Source organism: Acomys russatus, chromosome 13 (assembly GCF_903995435.1).
Source record: "Acomys russatus chromosome 13, mAcoRus1.1, whole genome shotgun sequence".
Classification (NCBI taxonomy): domain Eukaryota; kingdom Metazoa; phylum Chordata; class Mammalia; order Rodentia; family Muridae; genus Acomys; species Acomys russatus.
The window spans coordinates 71,231,195-71,246,148 of record NC_067149.1 but is presented as its reverse complement, the minus strand read 5'-3'; the positions used below and the strand labels follow the sequence as shown (position 1 = coordinate 71,246,148).

Here is a 14,954-nt window from a genome sequence, read left to right as displayed (position 1 = left end):
TTCTTTTCCCCCAGCCCTTCCCCCAACTCTGTAACCCAGTGAGTTCAGATAATGCGTCTGCTAAAGTGTTGGCTGATTGTTTAAAGTAGCTGCAGTGAGTCCATGAGTGCAGTGACCGTGTCGAGAAGACAGCATCTCACAGCATCCTCCATCGTCCTCTGGCATTTGTTTTTTCCCCTCTCTTCCATGACACTCCCTGAGCCTTGTGGAGGTTTATGTAGATGTCCTGTTTGTGGCCGAGCATTCAGTGGTCACTTATTCTCAGTACTTGGACCTCTTAGGAGTTTCTGCCTTAACCGCTGCCCACTGCACAAAGAAGCTTCTCTGGCCAAGGATGTGGACAATGTAACCTGTCGTCATAGCCCTTTTATTCACTCTGTTTTGTTTTTAAAGATGTATTTACATATTTATTCATTATGTATACAGTATTCTCCCTGCAGGCCAGAAGAGGGCATTAGATCTCATTATAGATGGTTAAGAACCACCATGTGGTTGCTGGGAATTGAACTCAGGACTCTGGAAGAGCAGCCAGTGCTCTCAAGCCATCTCTCCAGCCCCAGTTTCCACATTGTTAACATGAGTTCCTTAGCTGTCCTCACTTCCATATCATTTAAAAAATATTTATTATTATTGCCGGGCATGGTGGTGTACATCTTTAATCCCAGCCCTTGGGAGGCAGAGGCAGGCGGATCTCTGTGAGTTCAAGGCCAGCCTGGTCTACAAAGTGAGTCCAGAACAGCCCAGGCTACACAGAGAGACCCTGTCTCGAAAAGCGAAAAAAAAAATTATTATTATTTGTGTGCATACACATGCGTGTGCCTGCTTGCGCCTGTGTGCATGCATGTGTATCAGGGACAGATAAACAGTCCTAATAACCAGGGTTCGGTCCTTGGAACCCACTGTGGAAGAAAATAACTAACTTCCTAAAGTTGGTCCTTTGATCTACATACATATAAGTAAATAAACAAAAAATAAATAATTTTAAAACAGAAAAAAACGAGAGGACGAGTATTGAGAAGTGGGTTCTCTCCCCACCTTTTGAGGAAGGTCGCTCCTGCTGCTGCCGCGCTGTGCCCGCTCCAGGCCTTGCTCCTGTCTCCCTCCTCATCCCCGCAGGAGTGCTGAGATCACACACTCTGGGTTGCAAGCCTTAAACTCAGATCTTTAGGCTTGTGTGGTGTTGGTGCTGTTCTTTCATTTCTGTTGCTGTGACAAATTGGGGAAAGAAGAAAGGAGTTATTTGGTTTACAATTCCAGATCGTGTCCCTCATAGCCGAGAAGCTGCTGTATCAGTGACATAAAGCAGCTGGTCACATCACGTCTACCATGGAGAGCAGGCGGAAGTGGCCGCAGTGAGCTTCTTGCTTGCTTACCTGTGCTCAGTTAGACTTCTTCATTTGTATTCAGTTTAAGACCCCTGTCTAGGGAATGCTGTCCACAGTGGCTTGGGTCCTCCTACAGTCGGTTAACAGTCAAACCCCACAGACGTGTCCAGGTTAACCTAATCCAAAACATCCTTATTTAAAACACTCTTCCAGGGCTGGAGAGATGGCTCAGAGGTTAAGAGCACTGACTGCTCTTCCAGAGGTCCTGAGTTCAATTCCCAGCAACCACATGGTGGCTCACAACCATCTGTAATGTGATCTGGTGCCCTCTTCTGGCCTGTGTGTGTACATGCAGCCAGAGCACTGTATACATAATAATAAATAAATCTTTTTTTTTTTTTAAAGGACACCCTGGGGCTGGAGAGATGGCTCAGCTGTTAAGAGCAGTGACTTCTCTTTCAAAGGATCCAAGTTCAATTCCCAGCACCCACATGGCAGTTCACGACTGTCTGTAATTTCAAGATCTGACACCCTTACACAGATATACATGCAGGCAAACCACAAATGTACATGAAATAAAAATAAATAAATTACTTTAAAAAAAAAGGACACCTTTCCACAGTAATTCTAGATAATGTCAAACTGACAGTTAAAAGCCACTGGAACCATGATAAGAACCTTTGTCCTCTGTACCACTTCATTGGTCGTGATCTTCATATCCTTATAATCAAAGTGTTATTAACATCGTAACCTGAGCAAATTCACTGAAGCTCAGGTTCCGTTTATACCAGTAAGAGTGCATGAAGTGCCCGCATCAATAAACCTTCATAAACCGCAGCATTTGGCTAAAACGGTGGCATAGTCAGTGGGCAGGATCCCAGTTATCATAGAGCTGGTGCGCACAGGGCTGTGTGTGCGCACATCTGCCTTTCATGTGAGCTGCTCCTCTCAGCATTGATGCAGGAGGGCAGATGGTCCTCAGAACTACACAGACCTTACAGTGTTTTTCATTGTCTGCCGGGCTGGCTGTCCCTGTGAGTGTGCCTGAATCATGTGCTATTGTCCCATGGTGAGATAAGTCTCCTCTGTCAGTTCAAGCTTGTTCTATTCTGAAACATTTAAAAATCAAAAGGCCAGCTGTGGTGGCGCATGTTTGTGGCCCCAGCACTTGAGAGGCAAAGACCCAGGGCCTCTGCAAGCTTACGGCCTCCCGAGGGGAGCGCACACAGTTGGCCACAGGCCAGCCAGGGCTACAAAGCAAAACTCTTGTCTCAAAAAAAAAAAGTGAAAAGCAAAAATATCACCTCAAATTAGAGACGACAGTAAAGGTCTCTAGGATGTGGATGTTCCACAAATGAGAAACTTGGCGTTGTATTCACTTCTCCTAGTGGCCCGCCCTTTCTCTGACCCAAGACCTCAGAAGTGCTCCGTTGTGTCCATGTACGTTTACCCTTCGGATGGAGCTTTGAACCTGGTGGTCAAGTGTAGACCACTGAAATCTGAGCTTGTTCCAGCACCAACAACACTCTCCTTCCATTTCATTTTAGCTCTTAAATAACCAGGAGAGTTTATGTTTCATTATTTTATTATTGGTTTGCATTTCTTTATATGTAAACTATTTCCCAGGAATTGGCTCCATCTCTGCATCCCATTGGTAATGTTTGCATATCTGATTCCATACCTACCATGAGGACCACGTGACTACCCACAGTCAAAGAATCCCTGCGCTTTATTTTCTTTTTTATTGGGTTCAGGGCTTGAAATAAGTCCTAAGTCTGCAGCTCCAGATGATATCAGTTTATCATGATCCCCCTGCCTCAGTGTCCCCACACCCAGCATAGGATTCTCACCCTTTCATCCCCTCCCCACATTGCATGCCCACAGCTCTGGGCCATTCTAGCAAATATCACGTTTTCCGGCACTACCAGATAAGAGACTCTTTCGTCTAGACACCATGTCTGATGCTTCCTAGGTGCCGAGCAGTTCAGTGCAGCTGACTCTACGTGAACACTGTGATTCCACCCATCAATGGAGGCCTGGCCTACCTGTGTTCTTCTCTGGGAAACTTCAGTTTTCCCCGATACCCTCTCACCCCTTCTTTTTGTTTGTTTGTTTTTTTGTTTTTTGTTTTTGAGGCAGTTTACTATATATAGTTCACATGGGCCTTGAATTCATGATCCTCCTGCCTCAGCTTCCGAAGAACTAGGGTTACAGATTTGTACCGCCAAACCTGGCTCCTTGGGTTTGGTAATTTGGTAGAGCAATTCCCAGAAATAATAAAGAACCCTTTATATACTTGTAATCAGTCTGTCATGAAGAGTACGCCTCAGGGATGGCCCACGGGAAGGTGCAAAGCCAGAGCGGATGCAGGGAGAGCTTCCGTGCCCTCTTTGACGCTGCTGCTTTAGCGCCTCAGAATACTCACTAGCCTGGACGCTCCCCTATCTCTGGTTTTGTTTTAATTTTGGAAACACATGCTAAATCGCAAGTATGGAGGTCAGAGGACAACTCTCAGGAGTCCATTCTCGCCTTCCACTTTGCTGAGTGGGATGGGGTTTCTCTCATTGCTGCCGCTGCCCTGTGTGCTGCAAGTCAGCTGGTCACCATACCTGGCCTGAGCTGCTGGTCCTCTTGTCTAAGGTTACACGAACTGGCCACTGTGCGCGGCTCTCCTGCCATCTCTTCATAACTGGCTTTTCCATTTTAAGAATTTTTAAACTTTTATTAAACTTGACCATTTGTCTTGCCTTTTTTTCCCCATATTTTCTTTATTGTCTCTTGTTTTTTGAGTCAGATTTTTTTCTCATTACATTTTTTTTTTTTGTACATTCTACTAGGTTGGCTTTTATAAACTCAATGCTTTTTTAAAAATAATTCTTTAGATACATTTTATTTTCTGTGTATGACTGTTTTGCTTGCACGTATATATGTACACCACATGTGCCTGGTGCCATCAGATATCAGAAGAAAGTGGCAGATCCCTGAAACAGGAACTAAAGAGAGCTGTGAGCTGCCACATGGGTGCTGGGAACCAACAGACCCAGGGTCCTCGCAAGAGCAGCAGGAACTCCAGCGCCTCTTGGAGCCGCCTTGACAGCTTGGCTTACTCTAGTTTTCCTTTAAGTTGTTTGTGTTGAGGTGGAGTTTGGGGATCTTAGTCTGGCCTCAAGCCTGCTATGCAGCATAAGCTGGTCTTGAACTCCTGGTCGTCCTGCCCTGGGTGCTGGGATTGGACTTTGATTTGAGATAGGTCTCACTAGATCATCAGCCGAGCTTGGGAGTATTTAGTGATTGATCTTCCTGTCTCAGGTACTTGGCCGTACGTGCTATACCAAGCACGTGCCCATTCTGCCACACCTAACTTGTCTTTGAAAATTTGAATATGAACTCTTACTTTGATATTACTCAGAATCTTTACTTCTGGTAGCTGATCTGAGGCTGCAGCTCAGTGATAGAGCACGTGCCTAGCGTGTGTGAGGCCCTGGGTTCAATTTCCAGCAGGATAAAAATACTCTTTTTCTTTTCAAGACAGGGTCTCACATAGCTGATGCTGGCCTTGAGCTTACTATGTTATCAAGGATGCCTTTGAATTTCTGATTCTTCTGTCTCCACCTCCCACGTGATGGGGTTACAGATATGTGTCCCATGTCTACTTTATATGGTGTTAAGAATTGAGCCTTGATGCTGGGCGGTGGTGGCACACGCCTTTAATCCCAGCACTCGGGAGGCAGAGGCAGGTGGATCACTGTGAGTTCGAGGCCAGCCTGGTCTACAAAGCGAGTTCAGGACAGCCAAGGCTAACATAGAGAGACCTTGTCTTGAAAAACCAAAAAATAAAAATAAAAATAAATTCAAAAAAGAATTGAGCCTTGGCTTTGTGAATCCTATGCATCTATTTGCTAACCAAGCGATGTCCCCAGTGCTAAGAATACAAGTAAGGTGAGCACCACCAAGTATAACATTCAGGTTATTATGTTTTCATGTTTAGCTACCCAGACATTAACCTGCTCAAGCTGTGTTCAGGACTTTTGGAGAGAGAGGAGAGAAAAGAGTGTATGAGTGTGTGTGAATGTTCTTTTGTGGGGGTGCAAGCACATGTGTGCCATGGTACGCATGTGGAGGACAAAGGGCGCGAAGGTAATAGTGATAAATGAGGCAGACAAGAGCCAGTCCTGAAGAGCCTCCAGGTGCCATGCTGAGGCTTGTCTTAAAATAGCTGCTGTGGAGCTGGGCGTGGTGGCGCACACCTTTAACCCTAGCACTTGGGAGGCAAAGGCCAGCCAGGTTTACAAAGTGAATCCAGGACAACAAGAGAAACCCATCTCAAAAAACAAAAAGACAAACTGCTGTCAAACATCCATCTCTTTGAATCAGTGGGGACAAAACTTTTTTAAAAATGTTTTATTTTAAAATGCTGAGTGGAAGCTGGGCATGGTGGCATATGCCTTTAATCCCAGCACTCAGGCGGCAGAAGCAGAGGCAGATGGATCTCTGTGGGTTTGAGGCCAGCCTGATCTACAAAGAAACCCTGTCTTGAAAAACTAAATAAATAAATCTCTGAGTGAGTAAACAAATACGCTTGTGACAGTTTGAATTAGAGTGGCTCCCATCACATATGCTTAAATGCCTAGGGAGCTGCACTGTTTGAGAGGATTAGGAGGTGTGACTTTGTTGGGGTAGATGTGCCCTTGTTAGAGGAAGTATGTCACTAGGGGCGGGCTTTTGAGGTATTCAGAAGGCCAAGCCAGGTCTGGTAGTTCTTTTTCCTTCCTGTCTGAGGATGTAGAGAGCTCTCAGCTCCTTCTCCAGCACCATGCCTGTGGGTTGCCATGCTTCCTGCCGTGATGTCAGTGGACTCTCTGAACTGTAAGCCAGCTCCAATTAAACGCTTTTCTTTATAAGAATTGCTGTGGTCATGGCGTCTCTGCAGCAATAGAACACTAAGATAATGCTGAATGGAAAGATGGCTCAGTCAGTAAATGGCGTGCCTGGTAAGCATGAGTATGTGAGTTGAAGTCCCTGTCACTCATGTACAAGCCAGTTGCAGTGGTGCACACCTGTAACTTCAGCTCTGAGGAGCAGAGTCATGAAAACAGACAGGTTCGCGGAGGTCAGTGGCCAAGCCTGGGTAGCCAAACTGCTGCTCCCAATGAGAGACCCTGTCTCATAAGATAAGGAGGAAATCAACTGAAGAAGACATCTAACATCAACCCCTGACGTGCACATATAAAACACGTGTGCATGAGCAAGCATGCAAAAATGTTTAAAGAAAAAAAAGCTTTTTTTTTTTTTTCATCTCTTTTTTTCTGTGCTAGTGATTGGGTCCAGAGGCCTTGCGCGAGTTAGGCAAGCATTTTACTGTGTTATCAGCCCTTGCTTTTTATTTCTTGATTCAGTTGAAAGGAATGATCTACTTCTGCCAATTAATTTCATTACTAAAACGTGTATGATATATCAACCAATCTTGTAGAGAATTCAAAGCTAAAAGTATGAAGCATTTACAAGTGGGAAAACGATAATAGAGAGGAAATGAACCCTGTCTCTTACAGTTCAGGAGAAAAATGTGGTTCATTTTTACTTCCCATGGTGTTTTATAAATAAAGCAAGAAAATGCCCCACCTTACAAACCACCATTGCTTGAGGAAAGTGTGTTTCAGGAGACTGCATGTTTCCCCAACTACAAGTCAGCTTGCTAGGAATTTGGATTGATTGTTCAAATTCCTTCACCTTTCAGTTTAGCTTCAACTAGGAGACAGAAACCATAAAATAACTTAGGCAGAGGATTGTAATATGAGTTATTATTAAACTGTAAAGAAATAAACTCAGGGGCCTGGAGAGATGGCTCAGTGGTTAAGAGCACTGACTGTTCTTCCAGAGGTCCTAAGTTCAATTCACAGCAGCCACATGGTGGCTCACAACTATCTATAATGGGTTCTGATCATACTGTATACATAATAAATAAATATTTAAAAAAAAAGAAAGAAAGAAACTCAGAAGGTACTCAGTGAAGCTCACACATTTAAGTAGGAACCTATAATTCAGAGCTGTAGTGGACCCCTCATGAGGAAATCCTAGTCATAAGGTATGGAGAAGGCCAGTAGGTTACTTGTCAGTATGTGGCCTGGAGACCACAGATGATCCTAGCACTGATCTAACAGAAGACAAAGTCCAAGGGCCATGTTGGCAGTGGCTGATGAACACACAGGACTAGTTGGCTGTGACTGTGCTGTGACTGTGCTGTGTCTCCATTGCCCTCTACTGGCAAAGCTTAATTTTTTTTCATTGTCAAAATTGTTGTTAGAGGCCAGCCACTTATAATCACTGAGTAGATTTGGAGCCGAAGGGCATTTAATGTGTAATTGGCATGTTATTTTCCTAAAACTCCAAGCTAGTCTTTCACATTATCTGGCATATGATGGAGAAAGAAATGTAAAACTAGACACTGACGCCTTAGAACTGATCTTTTCTCACAAGTAGCCCTTGCTGTTGGTACAGTCTGATCTGGTACTCACATCTAAGCTGTACTTTTCTGTAGGGCTCACACACACACACACACACACACACACACACACACACACACACACACACACACACACACACACACGGAACCAGGGTCTCATGCGCACTGGGCAAATGCTCTGCTACTAACCTGCTGTTCTGAGCCCAGGTACAGTCTGTGCTCACTGTAGATCACAGAGCCCTTCACTCTGACACTCCTAATCCAAAGCAAGTCTGTTTTCTTTCTTGTCCATTTTTTTCTTGTGGGGGTGTGTGTTTTGGTTTGGTTTGGTTTTGGTTTTTCAAGACAGGGTTTCTCTGTGTAGCCCTGGCTGTTTTGGACTCACTTTGTAGACCAGACTGGCCTCGAGAACTCAGAGATCAGCCTGCTTCTGGAGTGCCGGAATTAAAGGTGTGTGCAACCAACACCCAGGTAAACCCAGTTAATTCCTGGAGTAGTTTTTTTGTTGTTTGGTTTGACTGACTGAAGAGCAATAAGAAGAATTGGATTTTTTACTTCTACATTTTTACAATTTTCCATAAAGTATTATGACGAGCAACATATACATAAACCTATTAAAATGACTCTAAAGTTGGACCTCATTTATACGATCTTTCAGAAAGGTAGTTGGTGCAGTGAGGTTAGCATGCTTCATAAGGCTTTGCTACCAAGCCCGATGACGTGTGCTCAGGGCCCCACATCCCACAGTTGACCTCTAACCTCCACAGGTGCCATAGAGCACTTGTGCCCACACATACACACAAATAAATGTAAAAGAAAGATTGTAATGTTAAAGTTAGTTCTAAGCAGGACTCTGAGCACTGTGGCATCTGTGTGTGCATAGTTAGCGTGGGCCGTTTGCTTGCTAACAGTTCTCCACGAGATGGGTGAGAATCATGGCTTGGTAACCGCTATTTGGATTTTCCTTATAGTGTGCTTAGGCATGCAGAAAATTAACTAACGTGAATATCTCAAGAGGCGGTACTGGGGCCTTCCGGGTGAGGGTGGAGGTGACTTCCTCTGCTGAGGGGGTGACCCCTTGCTGACAGGGCAGTATGGAGAGGAGTGAGTCAGGTGCTGGTCACGGAATCTCGCAGCTCTGAGTAGCAATCAGATGTTTGTTTATTTATACAAGTTTCCCAGAAAAAGACAGACTGATGAATATCCAAATGGTACAGATTGTGTTTGATATTTCATTACATGCCCAGGGTTACAAATTCAGTCACAATTAGAAAATGTAAGTGGAACAGATTTTATTATTATTATTAGCCCTATAACTCCAGTTTAAAGAATCTAAGGAATGTCCCCTCCAAAGCAAACACATTTATTGTGTGACAGCCTGCTCTCAGGATGCTGGTGTTTATGTCTCAGCATCTACACTGTAAAGTGGGGGAGTTTATTTTAGTCAGTCTATGTTATTTGCTGGGTCCAGTCCTCCTGGGGTGTACCTGTTCACCACCACCCCAATCTTTAAGCTGCATTTTCAGAGACCTCTAAGCCTATAATAAAAAGAGGCCTTTAATCTGTAACTCATTTTTCTGACCAGTCAGAGTTTGTCAGTTGTCTCTGCTTACCTTGTACCAATTATGCTCTTTGAGTTAGCTCAGGGGCAGACACCCCGGAGGATTCCTGGAGTGATGGCCTCATCCAGCCATGTGCTTAATGATCTCCAGAGCATGAAGAAGACTTGCAAATAGTGGCCAGATAAAGTAAATTGTAGGGGTTTCCTTAAAAGAGAAATTTTTCTCAGGAAAAGACATAAAGTGAATCACAGTGCAGAAAGTTCCCAAGAATGCAGCGGGCAGAGACCAAAGCCCAAGCGTAAGAGACGGAAGGACAGTGGCCACGGCGTCTGCTCAGCTCTGCTGCCCCTGCATCCAGCAGCTGCGCTGGCTTCATGACTCGCCGTCCCCAGTGGATATGGCTGTGCCAAGGCACTGTGATTGTTTTCCCCATTAACAGTTTCTTTTCTGAATACTTACATATTCTCTCCTACTGAAATTTTGACTTTTTAAATTTATTTTTAAAATACTTATTTTTGAAATGAGTTTTTACTGTGCAGCCCAAGCTAGTCCCCAGCTGATGATCCTCCTACCTCAGCTTTCCAGGTACCACCATGCATAAGTAGTTTTTACTCTCATACGGACATAAATCCAAACAATTTCTATTTAAACTAGGTATACCTGTAAAATGATATAGTAAGTAGTGAGGTTACAAAAAAAGTTAGAATCCCAGGCTGAAATGGATGGCTGCAGTGTGGAATCTCAGGACATCTTTTCTCTGAATTTGCTCCTTTTTGTGTGGGGTAGGTGGCGCTGTTGAAACTTGGTTTCAACTAAATAACCGAGGCTGGCCTCTACTTGGTGAGTCTCTGCCTTGCCTTTCCAGGTAGCTGGGATTACAGGCAAGTGGCCCTGTGTCTTGTCTGGATTTAATCTTTTTTATGGCTAATTACTGACCTTCATGTCCTGCCTGGGCTGTGTGTGTGCGTGCACGTGTGAGTGCGTGCATGTGTGTGTCGTCGCTGGTGATGTGCTTGGTGGGTAGATAGTCCTCTTGCCAAACAGAGTTTGCAGGGAGGAGAGACAGCGCCATGGAGTAATGACGTCATGCAGCAATCCTGCAGAATCAACATTAGTCTGACTAATAAATGCCTGGAATTCCCTCCCCACCTGAGACATCGTGTCTGAGCGCGCTAGCAAAGAGCAGCAGGCAGCTCGCTGTGTGTTGCCTCGGCCTCTTACCTCACTGTGCCAGCTTTCCTAGTGCAATGCTGCTGTGGACCTCGGATGTCCATTTGCTCATAGAAGTGACCCTACCCTGCAGGCCACCTGGCATTTGCGTTAGGAGGCAAGTTTCACCTAAAATTAAAGTCTTAAAAAGTTATCAGACAGTGAAGATTTCAAGTGCACTTGGGATGTTTAAAACACAGTATTGTAGATTATTAAAAGTAATCATTAAAAATGATTGTTCAGTAAGATGGGATGAAAGATTCCTCCATTACAGGTCAAGTTGCAAAGGAGTATACAGAATTGTGGTACCAAAAATGCACCCAGTTCGGGTAGTAAGGCATGATTCTCCAGTGTATTTATAAAATGCAGTATCTGCTAAAAGTGTTTGCTTCAAGTCGAGGGGGGAAATGAGCTGGTAAGACACTTCAGCAGGCAAAGGTGCCTGCCACTAAACCGATGCCGGAGCTCCATCCCAGGGCCCTCACGGCGGAAGAGGAGAACCAGCGCTGTCAGGTTGTCCTAAGACGCCCTCCCCAGTTACATAAATAAATGTAATTTAATTTTTTACTTAATTTCAAGTTTATTTTATGTGCATGAATGTTTTACCTACATGTATGTCTGTGCACTACATGAATGCCTGGTGCTCTTGGATGTAAGAAGTCATGTAAGGAAGCCTTTGAAGAGCACTCTTAAAAAACTGTGACAGGGATGCTGAAGTTAGCTCTCCACAGTTGGCACTGGCACAGTTTTCTTTAAGGGGCTGTCCACTGCGAGTTTGGCCATGCTGCAACAAATGTGGGCAACACAAATTGGACTGTTTGTTTGTTTGTTTTGCTTTCTTTTGTTTTTTCTTTTTGTTTTGAGAGAAATCACAAGGATGGGACTGGACCTAGGAGGTCTGGGAAGTGAATGTAATTGGGTACATTATGTGGAATTTCCAAATCATCAACAAAAAAAAAATATTTTTTAAAAAAAGAAGCCATTGAATCTTCTGGAGTTGTGAATGGGTCCTCTGCCAGCGCCTCTGAGCCATCTCTCCAGCATCAGTTGAGATGATCTACTGCTCTTACAGAGGACCAGAGTTCAGTTCCCAGCACCCATGTAGGGTAGCTCACAACTACTTAGTTCCAGCTCCAGGAGATCCCATGCCCTTTTCTGTACAGCCCTCATGTGCACCGTCCCCTCCCCCATACACATAATTTTAAAATAATAAAAATAAATCTTAAAAATTTTTAATGATCGAATGACACTTTTTTTTTTAACAAAAAAACATTTTTTAATGCTTGGTCAAATGAACCAAGTAACATCTGATCATTTTCCTTAACCTTTTGTAAAAGATAATTATAAGGTCTTCCCCAGGTTTTACCTCAGTTGTATATACTGAATTCTGTGAAATTCTTACAAACCCATAATCTCTTCAGTTTTCACATATAAAACAACTCTGAAAATGATTCTTTTGTTGCAACTGATTTATTAGCAAAACCAGATGAGAACCAAACTAAACTTATTTGTGTTCTCTCTCTGCCCCCCAATAGAGTGTTCACACGGCTTCCTCTAGTGCTCACATGGCTTCCGCGCTCACCTGGCTTGCTCTAACGCTCACCTGGCTTGCTCTAGCACTCACACGGCTTGCTCTAGCGCTCACACGGCTTGCTCTAGCACTCACACAGCTTGCTCTAGCACTCACATGACTTCCTCTAACTCTCACATGGCTTGCTCTAGCACTCACACGGCTTGCTGTATGGCTCACATAGCTTACTCTAGCGCTCACATTGTTTGCTCTAGGGCTCACACGACTTCCTCTCTCACATGGCTTGCTCTAGCGCTCACACGGCTTGCCCTAGCGCTCACACGGCTTGCCCTAGCGCTCACACGGCTTGCCCTAGTGCTCACACGGCTTGCTCTAGCACTCACACGGCTTGCTCTAGCGCTCACACGGCTTGCTGTAGCGCTCACACGGCTTGCTGTAGCGCTCACACGGCTTGCTCTAGCACTCACACGGCTTGCTCTAGCGCTCACACGGCTTGCTCTAGCGCTCACACGGCTTGCTGTATGGCTCACATAGCTTACTCTAGCGCTCACATTGTTTGCTCTAGGGCTCACACGACTTCCTCTCTCACATGGCTTGCTCTAGCGCTCACACGGCTTGCCCTAGCGCTCACACGGCTTGCCCTAGCGCTCACACGGCTTGCTCTAGCACTCACACGGCTTGCTGTAGCGCTCACACGGCTTGCTCTAGCGCTCACACGGCTTGCTGTAGCGCTCACACGGCTTGCTCTAGCACTCACACGGCTTGCTCTAGCGCTCACACGGCTTGCTGTAGCGCTCACACGGCTTGCTCTAGCGCTCACACAGCTTGCTCTAGCACTCACACGGCTTGCTCTAGCACTCACACGGCTTGCTCTAGCACTCACACGGCTTGCTCTAGCGCTCACATGGCTTGCCCTAGCGCTCACACGGCTTGCTGTACGGCTCACATAGCTTACTCTAGCGCTCACATTGTTTGCTCTAGGGCTCACACGACTTCCTCTCTCACATGGCTTGCTCTAGCGCTCACACGGCTTGCCCTAGCGCTCACACGGCTTGCTCTAGCGCTCACACGGCTTGCTCTAGCACTCACACGGCTTGCTCTAGCACTCACACGGCTTGCTCTAGCGCTCACACGGCTTGCTGTAGCGCTCACACAGCTTGCTCTAGCGCTCACACGACTTCCTCTCTCACATGGCTTGCTCTAGCGCTCACACGGCTTGCCCTAGTGCTCACACGGCTTGCCCTAGTGCTCACACGGCTTGCTCTAGCACTCACACGGCTTGTTCTAGTGCTCACACAGCTTGCTGTAGCACTCACACGGCTTGCCCTAGTGCTCACACGGCTTGCTCTAGTGCTCACACGGCTTGCTCTAGCGCTCACACGGCTTGCTCTAGGGCTCAGTGTTAATGTTCTTTATACGCTACATCTCTCTTAGATTATGATCTGAGCATGTCACTACCTTTCAAAGTTCTTTTTTGTTTTGTTTTGTTTATTTTGGGGGGGTTGTTTTGGGTTTTTTTTGTTTTTGTTTTTCAAGACATGTCTCTCTGTGTAGCCTTGACTGTCCCAGACTCTGTAGACCAAGTTGGCCTCAAACTCACAGAGATCCGCCTGCCTCTGCCTCCCAAGTGGTGGGATTAAAGGCGTGTGCCGCCCACGCCCGGCTTCAAAGTTTTTTCACCCTAACTATAAAACATGCCTGTCTGCCTCCAAGGGCTTAAGTGGGGACTGTGACCATGTGAAGCACAGAGCATCCATGGCAGGCTGCTTGGGAAGGCAACATAGTGTTGTAGACAAGCGCTGCTTCTGATAAATCAGTTAGCTCAGAACTGAATGTGGTGGAGCATGTCTCTAATCCCAGCACTTGGGAGACCAGCATGGTCTACAAATTGGGTTCTAAGACAGCCAAGGCTGTTAGAGAAACCCTGTCTCAAAAAGCAAACCAAGAAATAAAAATCCAGCCTTTAATTATTTAGTAATTCTTTTTATCCTTACATGTAATATAGTCTGTAAATATAGAAAGTATGAATATGATTACTTACATCTGATTTTTTATACCTGTAAAATAAGTATTAAAATAAATATAATCAACTTATCAAAGCTATAGCCCTGATTATCATACAAGAAAAGAATAACTAGCCTCAGAATTAGAGACTGTGTTAGTATATACATACATGAAAGAGACTGGTGGCAACAATCTTGCACATTTTCAATAGGCTAGATACCAAAAACAATCTTATTTTTTATTCCTCAACATCTTAAGAGAATTCAGGGCTGTGGATACATGTGGACACATGCCTTTGATCCCAGCACTGGGGAGGCAGAGCAAAGACAAACTGATCTGCAAGTTTGGGGCCAGTCTGGTCTATATAGTAAGATCTTGGGAAGACTGAGGAGAAAGATGAAAATTACTCAGGTACGACTGATTTCAAGAAGCAAAGAGTGGTGATGATGTTTTCACACTTCCTACAAGCTTATTATGGGCTAGAATTGACCTACTTTCTCCATAATCATAAAGAAATATTTCTCAATTTTTTTAAAGATTTATTTATTGCTGTGTATGAGTACTTTGCCTGCATGCATATATGTACACCATGTGTCTGGTGCCCTAAGAGGTCAAAAGGCATCAGATCCACTGGAACTGGAGTTACTGATGCTTGATTTTGTTTTTGTTGTTGTTTGTTTATCTGTCTTTGAGACAGGGTTTCTCCATGTGCCCTTGGCTGTCCTGGACTTGCTTTGTAGACCAGGCTGGCCTCGAATTCACAGTGATCCACATGCCTCGGCCTCTGCCTCCCACATGCTGGGATCACAGGCATGTGCCACTTTGCCCAGCTGCAAAAAATTTATTTTTAACAGATATTTTTT

At 44.9% G+C, this 14,954-nt stretch overlaps 1 protein-coding gene across 2 annotated transcripts in view; it reads left to right on the top strand.

The window, feature by feature from the left end:
* Dennd5b (DENN domain containing 5B) overlaps positions 1-14,954 on the top strand; it is a 145,435-nt gene that overhangs the window by 54,858 nt on the left and 75,623 nt on the right. The gene's annotated exons all lie outside the window — the stretch shown is intronic.